This window comes from Photinus pyralis, unplaced genomic scaffold (genome assembly GCF_008802855.1).
Source record: "Photinus pyralis isolate 1611_PpyrPB1 unplaced genomic scaffold, Ppyr1.3 Ppyr1.4_LG7, whole genome shotgun sequence".
Taxonomy (NCBI): Eukaryota; Metazoa; Arthropoda; class Insecta; order Coleoptera; family Lampyridae; genus Photinus; species Photinus pyralis.
The window spans coordinates 11447491-11463135 of NW_022170738.1; positions in this window are offsets into that span (position 1 = coordinate 11447491).

Here is a 15645-nt window from a genome sequence, read left to right on the forward strand (position 1 = left end):
CCTTCTTTTTATTAATCGGCGAAGGGCGAAGCGGCCGCAAAAGCGAACGACCCCTTCGAAAACCATATGTCGTTATCGCTTGAATGGCATGGCGAAAGACTCAAAATTGAAATTTGAGAGACCCCTCAGATGTGCCTTTTGCAACTGTTACCACGAATTTAAGGTGCACAAAGACCAAGTAAATAGTACAAAAAGAATTGGTGTCTCACAAGGTTCAGAACGGGGCGGTTTCTATTGTTCTTAATTTGTTTTTGATTAACTCGTATTGTGAGATTAATTTTTACTCTCTCTTTGTGCTTTTGACCAAAAAAACAAAAAGGATTTGAACGTTCCCTGGCAAACGCGTTTACTGTAGTTTAGTGTAGACATGGTAGACGATGGGATCGGTAATACTTCCAACCCCCAAAATGGCGTTACTCCGCACCCCGTTTATCGCGTTTTCAGCTTGAGTGTACGATAATGTTACAAAAGAATGAAATGTCTTGAAAGAACTTACTTTTTATTCATTCAAAATGCTGGCAAAAAAAGCGGCCTTATTCGCAAATTTCAATCAAACTTGAAAAACAAAGTGAAAAAATTTTTGAATTTTTTGTATATAGATAGGGTGTCCGAAAAGTATGGATATCGTATATAACTCTGTAAATATCCATTTTATCCAAATAGTTCTTTGGTATTTAATTTCCCATTACACAAATTTTTTTGGTAATGAAAAGACATCTTTTGCTAACTTTTCAAAACTGTGAAAAAATAATAATAATAATAATGGATTTTATTGATTAGGAAATATTAATACACTGGCATGAAAATCGTGAAAAACGGCGCATAGGTGTATTTCAACAACGTTCAAGAATGCTCATTAATCTAGTCGCCCATGACCGTTTTATCTAGATATTAAAACAAGTGAAGGTACCTCTTCCCCCTTTCTCCATATCCCAGCATAATTAAAATTTCAGTACGCTGCTTATTCGGATAAACGAGCCCTTCAAAAGCATTTTTCACTCACATATGGATGTCAATCAATGTAAATTAGTAACTTTGTACTTCAAGTTCACATTACTACCTTGACAGTTCTAAAGCGCTTTCAATTGTTTCAATATCTATATTGTATATGACCATACAACGATCATGACACAATTTGTCTATATCAAAAAAGTTGGTATAAAATCTTGTCACTTATAATTGCACAAGAGGTTTGTATTTTACCGAGTAAATTTGGGTTGTTTAGGTAATGAAAATCTGTTGCCTAGCAATTAGACGAGAAAAACTGTCAACTAATAAAAATGCGACACCGCAGGTGGAGCATTTTTAGGTTGACGGTTTTTCGAGTTCAATTGCTAAAAGGAAACAGATTTGAATTGCAACAACCCAAATTTACTCGGTTTAAATACAAACCTCGAGTGTAATTCGGCAGGACAATTTAACGAACAAGAAATTCACCATATTAATCAATTATTGACAGACGTCAAACTAGTCATATGGGAAAGGATAATGCGATAATTGGTTCGAAAATGAATAAGTGAAAAAACCACTAATGCATTTGTCGCTGGAAAAGTTGCAGGTAACTTTTGCCGCTGTCAAAGTGACAATTTCACTGCGGCTTATGCGATTTTTTATACATGAGTTGAATTGTCATTAAAAAACTTTTATTTGAAAATGTATTTTATAAAATGGAAATTTACATAGACATCCTTTTCGGACACCCTGTATATGTTATTTATTGAGCCCATTTCAACAAAAATATTTTTAATTTTCTTCAACTCTCGGTTAGGTTAAGGGTCACTTCTTTGTTTCAAATGGGATGCCCTTACTTTCTCATCATTTTTGAAACTTTGAAGTAAATTTGATATGAAAGATCATAAGCCTAAATCGAACGGCTTTTTAATTATTGTTTTTCTTCATAATTATAGAGGGTATCCCAAATTCAAGGGTGACTATTGGGATCTCGGAAACCGTGAGAGATACGAAGTCGGTTAAATGAAGTTATTTTTGTGGTCGACTCTGCTTAGAAGGTAAAGGATTCCCAATACTATACAGGCTGTTCGAAATGAAGTGGGCACTACTGTTAACTTTTTTAGTTGTAGAGTTAGAAAGACGGTTAAATTATCAAATTGTGTATTTTTTTCTACTGAAATTACAAAACAAATCGCATTTTTCGCATAATAAAAAAAACTATATCGAACACTGTGTATATTATTACATGAGTAATAATAATATTTGATTGTAGCCGGCCCGTGTGGCGCAGTTCAGTTGAAGCTGGACTGTGGTGCTAGGGTCCCTGGTTCGAATCCGGGTTCGGGCATGGATATTTGTAAATGTATAGTGGGTTGGGTTGGTAGAGCAGCCTTGGCTGAAACCCCGCCCACTCAAAAATAAAGGCAAAATAAATAAATAAATAAATATGCTTACAAACACAATGTAAATAAACAAAATAAAACAAGAAAACTCTAAATAATTAACTCAAATGAAGCGAATCACATGTTTACCGACTTAATTTGAAACATACTGTATATACCGGGGGAAAAAATCCAAATTCGCTCATTTCTTTTGTATTTTTTGTGGACTGTGTTTATTATTTTTCCAAAAAAGAACACTTTCTCATTCCAACTTTTTTCTCCTCAATAAACTGCCATGGTTAAATGCTAAGTTCGACGTTTCGGTATTTTAGGGCCATCATCAATTTTATTTTTTTGAATACGGATCTTTTTTGATTTTAGATTTTGAAAAAGTACATACTTATATAATGTGAAAAAGTACAGATTCCACTGGAAGTAGGTAAAAATCTAACATAGAATCTTGTAAGATATTCAAATGGAAAACTCTCCGCTTCAATGAATTTTGCATAAATCCTCAGAGTTGACGTTGTAGTGGGGGTGTTCGTGAAGAAATAAATCAAAATAACCTTGTTCTTCTCTTGTTTTGGCATGTAAATTATCAGAACAGGTGTCATTTAAGCCTTGAAATTTTGCAAGAAATGTTTCATGGCTCGATGGAACAGACATTTTTACTATCTTTTGGTGAAAAATGACACGGGTTCAAAATAGCAATTTTTCATAAGGTATTACTGCCTCTGTCATGAATACTAAAATTAGCTGACATAAAGTAGGCATGAAAATGAAGGTGTCATGATTATTTCGGGTAAAAGATATTAAGCGAGTTTCAATGGCCACCTTCGAATTTGGGACATCCGCTACAGTGTTAAAGTGCATACTCAATTTCGCAGTTTCGAACGTTTCGAACACTTCTTTAAACTGAGAAATATGGGTAGTTTGTGTTTACCGTCTTTAAATTGAATGGGTTATAGGGAAATAAATGAATGTATCGAAATAAATTCCCCTTATGTGACCGTTTTAATTCCGTCCGTCCGTCTATCTGTTTGTCTGTTTCTAATCTAACTCGAGAATGGAAAGAGACAGCGATGTCAAACCTTGGCCAATCGATTTCTACGACTTCAACGATCAGTGCTATTGAAATGAGCCGGATTAAAATTCTGGTTTCCGAATGTGAGTCGAGTGTCAAAAAATTCCTCTACTGAAAATCGTATATTTTTTTTGTTTGCGAAATTTGACAAGAATTCTTGAGCACATTCTTTACATTTTTTGAATATTTGTTACATACAGGATGAACATTTTGTGTGAAACACTGAATATATCTTCAAAATGACATTTTTTTCAAGAAGCTTTTTATTTTATTTTTAACTATTAGTTTTCATTATACATATTCTTAAATAGTACATTGTGTTGGTTGTTTTGAAGAAACAGTTTTCCAGAGAAAATTTTCACCCTGTACCTATATTAGATAAGGTCTTTCTCATATTTAAGCAAATCCTGAAAATCTCCAATAATTACAAAACCTTTCGGTTTAGTTCTTAATTGCAGGGGCGGACTGGGTAACTGCGGGCCAGGTGGAATTGCATAGGTTACGGGCCATTAAAGTATTAGTGTAGTAATGTGGCGGGGGGGGAGTAGCTCTGAGGTGCACCACAAAAATAGTAACAAAATATACAATCCACACGAGGTACGTCGCCTCATTGTATTTCAGCACTTTCATGCTATGACAAAAAATGATAAATTCATTGTAAAACACTTCAATTAATACAGAATTTTTTAACAACCTAACATCAACCCCAATTAGAGAAACGTTTTAATAATTTATTAATAGTGCAAGAAACTAAATACAGCACATACTTATAAATTTCCAACGGGCCATTATGATCCACAGGGTTATACACTGCCTTTTTTTGAGCCCCGAAAAAAACATTGTCTCAAATCGACCCGGAAAAAAAAGTTTCTTATAGAATGTGGCCTGTAGAATCCATAATTTCAAACAGTTCCAAGATTAGGCTACTAGTTCTAAAGTTACAGCCCTTTGAATTTTTTTTCGAAATTGGTTTCTAGTCATAACTTTTGATTGAGAAGTCTGATCGAAAAAGTACGAATTGATTTCGAGTGGAAGCATTATATCACGTACCAATCATTAATAATGAAACTTCCAGTGAAAACCTACCCCTCAATCAACAATTGTCACAGAAATCAAGTGAAGTGAAGTCTGTGTTTTAGTAAGACAGAAGTGAAATTTTTTTAATACAGGTTACAATGGCATTGTCGATTTTGTTGATAAAAATTTTCGGACGGGGATGGCTCCAGTCAGAAAGTATGCCTGTAATAAGGTAAGGGTGAACGGTTCGTGACTCGCAGAGCCATTCGAAATTAATGTCCCATTGACAACCGGAACGATTGTGGCACCACGTTTTAGTTGTACGTGTATATAAAAACGATTCATTAATTACATCTTCGCGATTATGCAACGTAAGTAAGTCGTTATTGTAATGAAAATGTCATTTTGGTCCTTCGAGCCAATTCTGGTCGGAGTGTGGGGTTTTTTCTGGCCCGTGGGTTGTTAACCGTGTCAATACGCCTCGTTTTTATTATATACCGACTAAATTTAGCGTTTCGCCGTTATATTTATTTATTCACCCTAATCAGTCTGTTGAACAACGCTCACGCCGGTCTCCGTAAATTGAACGTAGGCCCGTGTACGTAACGGGAAGTTGTAAAAGCTCTATCCGTTTCGGAAAAGCGTGGACAATTTGATTAAGACGACGGCGTCTCGCTTTACATAACCTCAATAAATTACGAAATTAAAAACGTCGTGTTCAACACGCACTCTACTCAGACGAGCAACTTAATCAAAGTGGGCCCAAAATTGATTTAGCGGCCGCGTGGGCGGACGGCGCCGACAGGCGAGTGAATGGGCGCATCTGCGTCTAGACGGAGACGCCCGTCGTCGTTAGTACGAGTAGTTGCATTCACGAGATCCGCGCATTCTTGGCAAGCGTCCCGACGCCGAAGGAATGCGCTGGCAGAGACGAAATATTTCGGTCGGAAACACAAAAAAAATGGGCGATTTCCATATTTGGTGGAATTTCGCATTTGTCGGGGCGAGTCAATGCTAAGGTCATAAAGTCATTGTCACCGTAATTGCTTTTTAACAAAGCCAATGCTAACACGATCGTACAATTCTAACGCCCGTTATTAAAGCATTAAAACAAAGACCATAAAAAACAATAAATTATGTCATGTACGCGTTTCGTCGTTTTATTCCCAACAATAACATTTATGGAAACGGTCTTACGTGAGATGGTGCTTAATAGTTATAAGGCAAAGAAGAAGAAATAGGCACATCAACGGGAAATGATTAATACATTATAGAAATTTATCGTTCCAGTTTCCATAATCTCTCGCAATAACGGTTATGGGAGCAGAGCAGAAGAAATGCAAACGCGGAAGCCGCGTTGACACGTCCAGTTCCGGCAAAACAAAAATAAGATCGGGGCGGCGGCGGTTGGGTCATCGAGGTTCAAAACGTGACTCACGGTCCACCCCGTAAAGCGGGTTAATTGGCGATGAAACTGGGAAAAGAGAAAGCGCGTCGTCCGAAACGAGCGTGGGTTCAAAATTCGTGCGGAAAAAAAAACGCACCATTCAGGTTAAGTTGGCTGCGGACGGTGTGAAATTCATAGATATGGAATAATTAATGAAGCCCAACCCATGCGCGAGTAAATAAGCTAATAACGAGAGGTGGTGAGAGTTGGACATATGTCAATTGCGATAAACGTCCGTTACGCAATTCGGGAGATTTCAAAATTCGATCTTAGGCCTTGCTTTCTACGGTCACCTGGGTGTTTCAAGTTTATGGCAGCCAAAATTTATGGGTAATATTAAACACTTTCACTGGATTTCGCCTAGTGGTTTATCGCTATTTCATAGAAATAATAGTCTTCGTTATGACTTATACGTTTTTATCTGGGCACTGAATGGTTCGGTTGGAAAATGAGAAAACTCGATTTCTTTGTGCAGAGAGATCAACGTGCGACGTGGGTGGCAAAATTAATTATTGTAAACATACAGGAAAATTGTAAATATTTGGTTTAAACTTTAAAGAAGGCCTTGATGTTAGTGACAAATGGGCGAAGATAAAATTAGGTCCTACAAAGAAAATTTCCAAGACTGATACGTAATTTGCCAGTAGATGCTTGTTTATGAATGATATTTTTAGGCATTAAGATAAACTAACAAATTCCAAAGACAAAAATTGGGATAAACAGAAGGCCGACGGTGCGCAGTTTATAATAATCTCAATTTTTCCTGTGTTGACTGCGAAAGATGTTTCCCTCTTCCTCTTATAGCCTGTATCAGGGTTTTTTCTATTTTTAATAGAGGTATGTAATGTAATGTTCTTCACAATATCATTGAACACCTTAGTCAGAGATTCAGGAATGTGGCCAACTTCAAGTATACTCAGTTTTTTTTAAACGGAGGGGCCAGCCTTATACACTGCATGCGAGAATAGGGCATATTATGGGCATTCTAGTAAGATACAAATTTGGTTAAGTGGGATAAAAGTTGAGCAATCAAAGGTTTAAGAAGATGGCGTTTTTTGGTTTTTAAATATTTTGAAAAAGGTTTTGGACTATTTTTCTATAGCGTTAATATTTTGACCTATAGCGAAACCAATGACATATCTCCACAACAAATTTTAATGCTTTTTAAGGCTAATTTTTTTAATCCGACGTTTCGTTATTGTGGAACCATCATCAACTTAATTTTTTTAAATACGGCTCTAATATTCGATTCTTCTACCCCTTTTTATTATGAATTCAATGATTTAATTGCGATTGCGCTTTTTTTAAAGTTGTTGTGGAGGAGTGTCATTGGCGAAGTCAAATATTAACACCAGAAAAAAATAGTTCGTGAAATCGAAAAATCCGATTTTTTCAAACTATCTCAAAAACTAACACATTTTTCGGGGATTTCTAAACCTTATCTTTTTAGATCATTTTACCAAATTTGTGTGTTTGTGTTTTGAGAGTGGACATTCTCTTAAAAAAGGGCTCTAAAAGATCGTTTACAATGATTCCACCGTATGCATACGGTGGTCTACCACAGGCTTCCTTTTTTGTATTTTTGTTTGAAACATACCGTTATTCCTGCAAATTTGACGTTTAAACATTATCATAATAAAAACAAAAGAATAACATCAAGCGAATTAATTTTTTTATCAATTAGCTACAAGAAGTAACTAAAACATGGAATATCTCGGAAACCGTTTGAAGCAGCTTTTGACATTTTGTATCAAATTAAAGGACTGGGAAAAAGGAAAACAAGGGTGAAAATCAAAATGGGGGGGGGGGGGGCCATTTGAAAAAATGGAGTTATGGATATTTAAAAGTGTAAAAGTTGAGAGCTTTAAAAAAGTGACGTAGTTTCACTTTTTTAGACTGTTACGCATACCATAAGAAAATTCGATCTTTCTTTAATAAATCAGTGAAAACTGTGTTGCAATATCGTTTCCGAATAATAAATTTTTAAAATGACCCCTGCAAATTCAATTTTTGACATAAAAACTTGAATATCGACGAAGCCCTTGGAGCAAAGGGTCAACTATGGAGTATCGCTGTACTCCAAATTCGACGTAGAATCCGAAAATGTAGAAAAAATAGAGAGTCCCTATTTAAAATAACAAAGTTGATGGCTACTGCCGGTATTTCCGGAAGTGACGCCATTTTGAAAATATATTAGTTCAATTCATCATGTGCCAAAACTCTTAAAGAACTTATCAGTTTATTTTCATTTTCAAAGGTTTTCCATATCTTTCTAACTGACGCTCGTCAAGAATGACCCTGTATAGGGTGGCGCATTTTAAACGAAACGTCAAATGTCAAAAAAATGGATAGTAAAAGAAGTTCAAACAAAAAATATTTCGTTTAAAACGCATGCCTCTAAAAGTTTCAAAATTTACATTTTTTTGTATTTTTTCTTAACAACCACGGAATCAAAATTTACTTTGGAAAATTTGGAAAAGAATGCATGACTATACCTTCGGCTGGAAATGATGCATTACCATTAGGTTGGTATTAACAGGGAGAATGTAGTGGCGTACGTTTCTGGTGGAGGTGAAAAAGCAAGTGATAAAAGAATACGGTGGCGACCCTCATGTTGTGAAGGTTTTTTTTTGAACGTACGCATTTTTTGATATGGTATATACATTTGTTTTACTTTTAATTGACTGTTCGCTGTTTTCTATTCGCGAGTTGGACTAAGCCCACAATTTCAAAATGGCCGTCGTTTCTGGATCTGGAGATTTCTTATGAGTTATGCTACAAGCCTACAACCACTTCAAACGAAAGGTTCCTTTTCATACTCTGTACGAAATTTACGTTGAACTCTTGTTGCTGACTTTGTTTTCATCCAAAACACGCAACCAGCACGTTCAGGCCCTGTGAAATCCAGGAGGCTCGAAGGGAACAGTGAAAGATATATGGAGAAAAGAGGCGTAAATGAAGAACGTGTGGAAGAGGGACGAGAAATGTCTCTTTCAGTGTGGGGACATGAAGTAAAGGTGAAAGATGCTTGAGGAGATAGGTGTTAAGAGCAGGTGGAAGAACGTCATAGAGTATGAAACTTGAAAGCAGTAGCAAATTCTTTAAATAAAAACCAAATATGAATAATGTGGATGTTGGGGGGGGTCCCTCTAGAGAAGATGTGATCAAAACCCCACAAACCACACCCTATTGGCCGTTGTGTTCTGAAAACACCATGACCTTTTTGCCCAGACGGAGGTACTGGTACCTCACTTATTCTTTTGTGTGAACTCATGAAGTCCACGCAAAAGACACAATATCTCTTCCTACTGATCACGTGTAGATCTTACGTAACTGAAACACCTCGAAAAGGGGGTCTCATTCATAGAAACCATGAGCCACGCTGAACATATAAGGACTTAATTACGCTCCTTGTACACATTTCAGATCTAAGGCAAGATGTCAACGTAACTGTAAACACTTGATAGCTCCGAGATTTTTTCTCGAATCGCGATTGTTGCGCTAACGTCATGTTTAACAATAGAAGAACGTCTCCCATACGTTACAAACGATACCGCGTCGCTATAATAATAATAATAAAACGATCGGTAGAGTAAAAAATTGACGAGCGTGTACAATTTGTATAAATGACACTTAACGAATCGTTGTATTAAAAGCTTTTTAATTGACCGTAAAGAAAACAATTGTCATTTACGACGACGGTTAAAGTGTTAACGATCTTTGATGCGCGAGACGATTCCGAAAACGCAATCCTCACAATTCGATTGGGGGGAGGGCCGCGAAATTGAATGCGTTGATTGGAAAAGTTACGTAATGGCATTGTAAATCATAAGCAATCGGATGAAGATTGAAGAGATGCCCGGTGTGAATAGAGTAATTAGTAGGCTTCGATTAAAAATAGATTACATTGTGTTGTCCATCTTCGGGCATGCTTGTAACGATTGAGATGTCCTTCGGTGTTGCGAAAATCGGATATCCTTAGCGGGCGAAACGCGAATGACCCTAAAGTGACCTACCGCCGCGTCCGTGAGAAGATGTACGAGAGGATTTTTCTAAAATGCCCTCGACCATATGGCGAAGAGATCGAGCAAAAATCCGTCCGCTCGTTGCGATTGATTTATTTTCATCCAGATGCATTTTACTTACTCATCCATTCGAACTTAGACCGGTACGAGGCATACCAAAGTCATGATGCGCGAAAAATTACAAATTCAACTTCGAAACTAAAAACGTGAATCACTTGCGCTTTTTTGCTCATCAATTTACTCGCTCGAACACATGAGAGCGTTGCTGTAGTATTTTTATACCAGATGCTGCATTGTGCTTGTTTCAAGATGGCACATTTTTTGGAACGACCTCGTATATCTACCTTGTGCTGTTATTTGACATCGAATCACTGGATATAAGAATATATGTCAAGATGGCGGCCATTTTTTTCCAAGTTCCACCAATGCGACAAAGTGCGATTTTTGAGGGGTTAGTAAGGACCCTATTGTGTACTCATTTCCGCAGAGATCACTTTGTTACTAATTTTTTCTACCTCACTTGTATAAACCTGCCTAGATTGACCAGCCTATCATGGTTCTCTTTGCGAGTACCCTTCTTCAACAAGTCTAATTCGACAAGGTACGGAATTTGAACTAGTCAGCTTCCAAAGTTTACCTCCATATAAACTTACCCAAAAGATAAACTCCAATTAAAATCGATGATCTGCCGTAACGAATTTCGTCAATGACATGTAAGTGAAAGTAAAGTGCTGCCCCTTTCAAACACGTGTGCAAATTAAATAAAAATTACCTTACGAATTCAATTAATTGACATACGATCCGTTTCTTCACAGATCATCTCGTACGAAGGAATTATGTAACGCGATTGCATGTCCCCATCGCCGCACGTAACTGTGATCATTTTCACATATTTACGCTAAATCCTCGTTATTGTTTCGCGTTACGATTATTTCCTGGTTGTGCAAAGCTGAACTCAATAGATTGGAACTAATTAGGACTATACTCCTTTTTTCCGTAATGAATTATGCAAAGAGAACGTTGAATTGTATAATAATCATGTCATTTAACCTTGATACTGTTAATTAATCGTGCTTATTGTTTCAGGGGTAAATTTGCCGCGGTGCGAAGGGCCAATCACAGGGCGACGGGCGTGTCGTACGCGGCGAAATTTATCAAAAAACGACGCCGAGCCACCGACATAACTAAGGAGATATACCACGAAATTGCCGTACTTTTGCAGTGCGAGTCGAGCGGACGAGTGGTACGACTACACGAGGTATACGAAACGACTTTCGACATGGTTTTAATATTGGAACTGGCCGCCGGCGGCGAGCTTCAGCGAATTTTGGAGGGCGACGAATGCCTAGGCGAACTCGAAGCGAAGAGGGCGATGCGACAGATACTCGAAGGCCTCTCGTATCTGCACGAAAGAAACATTGCACATCTGGACCTGAAGCCACAAAATCTACTGTTAACCGTTGAGAATAGCTGCGAGGATATCAAATTGTGTGATTTCGGCATTTCCAGGGTATTAGAGAAGGGAGTTGAAGTTAGAGAAATATTAGGTAAAAGAGTTAAACAATAAACAATAGCTATATAAAGTGGTCCCAAAAAGTAAGGATTAACCCAATCTAAATACAAATGGCCTGGACCTGCTCTTACATAACTAACTTGAATGCTCACGAATTCAGAATATCCAATATAATGTCAAACTTATTTGAAAAATCTATAATTTCATACCTTTACTATTATAATTCCACTGAATCTTGTATGTGGATGAGCAGAGAACCCTTCTTCTTTTCTCTTGATATTGTGGATCTTACTGTCAAAACTTGATCAGTGTAAAGAGGAAAATTACCATATTTTTCATTGTAACAGCATAATAAAACCAACAATCTTTATCTCTGGGTTCTCCAAGGGCATGTCATAGTTTCTACTGTTTCCGCTGTTTCTGTGTTTGTAGTTTTTATGGTTTCCACAGTTTCTATGGGTCTTAGAGCTTCCCTTGTTTCACAGTTTCTGTACTTCCATAGTTTCTATAGTCTCTATAGTTCCCATAGTCCCTACCAGCATAGTAGTGTATATTAGCTGCACTGTGGTGCTAAGGGTCCCTGGTTCGAATTCAGGTTCGGGCATGGATATTTGTAAATGTAGAGTGGGTTGGGTTGGTAGAGCAGCCTTGGCTGAAACCCCGCCCACTCAAAAATAAAGGCAAAAATAAATAAACAAATATCTCTATCTACAGTTCTCAGTTCTACTGTTTTTACAGTGTCTATAGTTGTTCTTATTTGGTAGTTTCTGAATACAGCACTATGGTTGTAGTACCTACCATAGTCGTTTCATATTTGAATAGTATCATAGTAATAGATGGCTAGTTCCATAGTTATTTGCAACATGGAGAGATTCTTCATAAACTTAGGGACTGAAGCCGCACAGATGTGGAATAGCTTTGTCAGGGTAGTCCCAACTGTCAACAATAAAAACAAAAATTATTTAATGAATAATGACGATCAAGGACTACTGGGATGTTCTAAACTAGTAAAATTTAAGTTATATAAGAGCAATTAAAGGTAGCCCACTCAAGTGATTGGTATACAGAGTGTTGTAAATATGATGTAAATACGGAAGTAGCTAATTCGTTGACTTTTGTCTGACTAAAACTTAATATAAACATAAATCTGTAAACGCTTCATTACTGATCTACAGGGTGTCAAGATTTTTTAAGTTTTCTCTTTCTATCTTCTTCAGTTGTTGAGATATTTTACTCAAATTTGTAATATAAGTTACGCTGAGTCATGTCAATGGTAGTGAGAATTCTCTACCCTTGAACTTTTTTTTGGTGCGCCAGGGGTGGATTGTAAAATAAGAATTTGATTTTCTGATTTACGGTTATCAATAAAACAATAAAAATCAATTTTCAGTCGTTAGCTAAATGAAAGTATAATTTTCAAAATGGTCCAGTAGGCCCTGACTTTATTTAATCTCTTGTTTTTATTAGTTTTGACAGTTGGAATTTGAAATTGTTTATAAATTAAAGGTTTGAATTGTCAAATGTACAGTTAAAGTATAACATCCTGTAAATGTAGATAGGTAACAAAGCGTTTGTGGACCTGTGTCAACTTTTAGTCGTAAAATAAGCAAAAGAATTAGCCTATCATATTTGGGAACACTCTGTATATGTACCAATAGGATGTGTTAGCATTAATGTAACCAATAACAGCCAAAAGTCTTTATGTGGCTATTTCTTTTTTTTTACACTAACCCCAAGATGCTGTTCGAATCATATTAACACCCCTGTTACAGGTACAACAGATTATGTAGCTCCAGAAGTATTAAGTTACGAACCAATCACATTAGCAACCGATATATGGTCAATAGGAGTGTTAGCCTACGTTCTACTTACCGGATATTCACCGTTTGGTGCTTCGGACAAACAGCAAACCTTCCTAAACATCTCAAAATGTGCCTTATCCTTCGATGCGGACCTTTTTGAAGACATTTCCAGTACCGCAATTGACTTTATAACCACAGCTTTGGTCGTAGACCCCAGGTACGTACGTCTCACGACAATCAGTCTCGAGTTACTCACGGCGGTTCATTTCAGAAAGCGACCCACAGTAGAACAATTGCTAGATCATCCCTGGATTTCTTTCAAATCGATTATATTCCCGCAAATCACCAAAAAGACACCCGAAATCCTTAGTGTAACGCCGAAATCTACGCCTTTAAGTCAACGTAAAACGCTTCCCTGTGTTACTTCGGACACTCCGAAATCGCAGCGTAAAACCTACAGCACGGACAATCTAAACGGCGCGTACACAGAGACGCCGACCCGTACGTACAATGTATCGACAAACTGTTTGTGTCCACAATGCGGGACGACCTGCAGACATTTGCCTCACGCGCCTGTGTCAAAAACGCCTATCACTGTGGATCGTGGCATTCTATGCTAGCATCTAACGACAAACTGGTGTTGCATTTCGTAACAGCTTTGGGGCAGACTTTGTGAATTGTGATCGTTAAAGTCTACTGTGTTTTACTTTTTCGGTATTAGGGAAAATTTAGATGGAAACGGCTGAGACAAGTGTAACATATCTCACTTGCGCGTTATGCAGGCGCAAGTGTGTAAATTTAAGAATTTTTTTTTAGTTTGAAAGACCAGTGATTGAACGAGAAAATACCACACTTGTGTTGATTGTCTGTGTTTCGTCTTAACTTATCTTTAGAATGGAAATCCTTAAGTGACCTAAAAAGTGCCTAAATTAAAACACTACTCGATTCTTTGTATATTATGCCTCTCTCAGGTTTGTAAGATACTTGTCGTGGTTCATTTAAAAGTAATAGATATTTAATGGCCTGTTAAAAATTTCTGTTTTCATTACATTTAGAACTTCTTATGTATAAATAGTGTTCAAACGAAATTAAATAAAATATTTTCCATAAAGTAGCTTGTATGTTGCATTTTGTTTTGCTTTGCCAACAGTGCTGTCCACATCATCATCATCGACACCTTGTGCATGATTTTCAACTAATGGGTGACAAAGGTTTTCTTGAAACACATTTGCGAATGCATGCAGATAATAACAAAATAGGTATGTGAGTGATTACTGCCTCCCATGGAGCTGTTGACAACTGCAATCATTTGACAAAGGTCTGAACAGTTCATATAAATGTATGGGCAGAATGAACATACCTGGTAGGGCAGAATCCCATTTCTGTTGATATGAGAGGGAGTGCGAGACTTTCCCCAACAGGACTCTCTGCCATGTTTCTGGAGTTTCGCAGAGCCTGGGTTACCTTTTACAAACTCGTTTGCTTTTAGTTTGTCATTCAGTTGCGTGGGTTTTAAAAACAAGAAGGGGGCACTTTTATGGAAGCGGTTTAATATGGTAAATTGCTGCAAGTTTGAATTCGTTGTTTGCATGTCATGTCGATGTCGTCCTTGTATCATGTTCAAATTCTGGATATTTTTTCAAAATTGGAAAAGGCATAGCAAAATCCCTTAGTCCCATCTTTATGTGTGAGTGTGTGTGTCTTGATTGTTTAAAAACAAATACAAAGAAGCCCATGTTAATTTTGTAACTATTAAGGGTGGAGTAGTTCTCAAAAGAAAAATATTGTACTGAGTATCTTCTTTGTTTTTGTCTCGTTTACCACCCACGTACGATGGCGGCTAAGTTTTAACAACACTTTTTATTTGCAGATATCAACCTGAGTTTATCTGAAGCGATGTGACATTAATCAGTCATTTCCAAAGTATGTTTCTACATTGGAAGAACCTGATGAGACTGTAAAAGGAAACCAAAAATCAAGTATTTGATACACATGTTTTTTAAGTTATCTAATAAACACAATTTTTTGCTTAAAAAGATAAGCTGCAGATTACTATCACTTACTTTACAATACAACCGAACATTCATGTCCACATTACAAGATGCAATTAATTGAATAATTATTGTCTACTGGTAATAAATCTAGTAATTCACTCTATTAGTGAAAATTTATATGAACTAAATCTTTGGTAACTTGATCATGTTCTCTACCTTGAATACCTCATCAGTGTTAAAAGTCTTCATTATTTGGAAAAAAGGGAAAAATTTATTTCTACTAATGCGAGCTTCATTCTACAATTTATTATGAAATTACAGCTTTTATCCAACTTCCTACAGGAACCTACTTCTTGAACTTGAACGAAAAGCTATTCTCAAAATGTTATTGCAAAACTTCTTAAAAATGATCTTGGACTCTAAAATATTC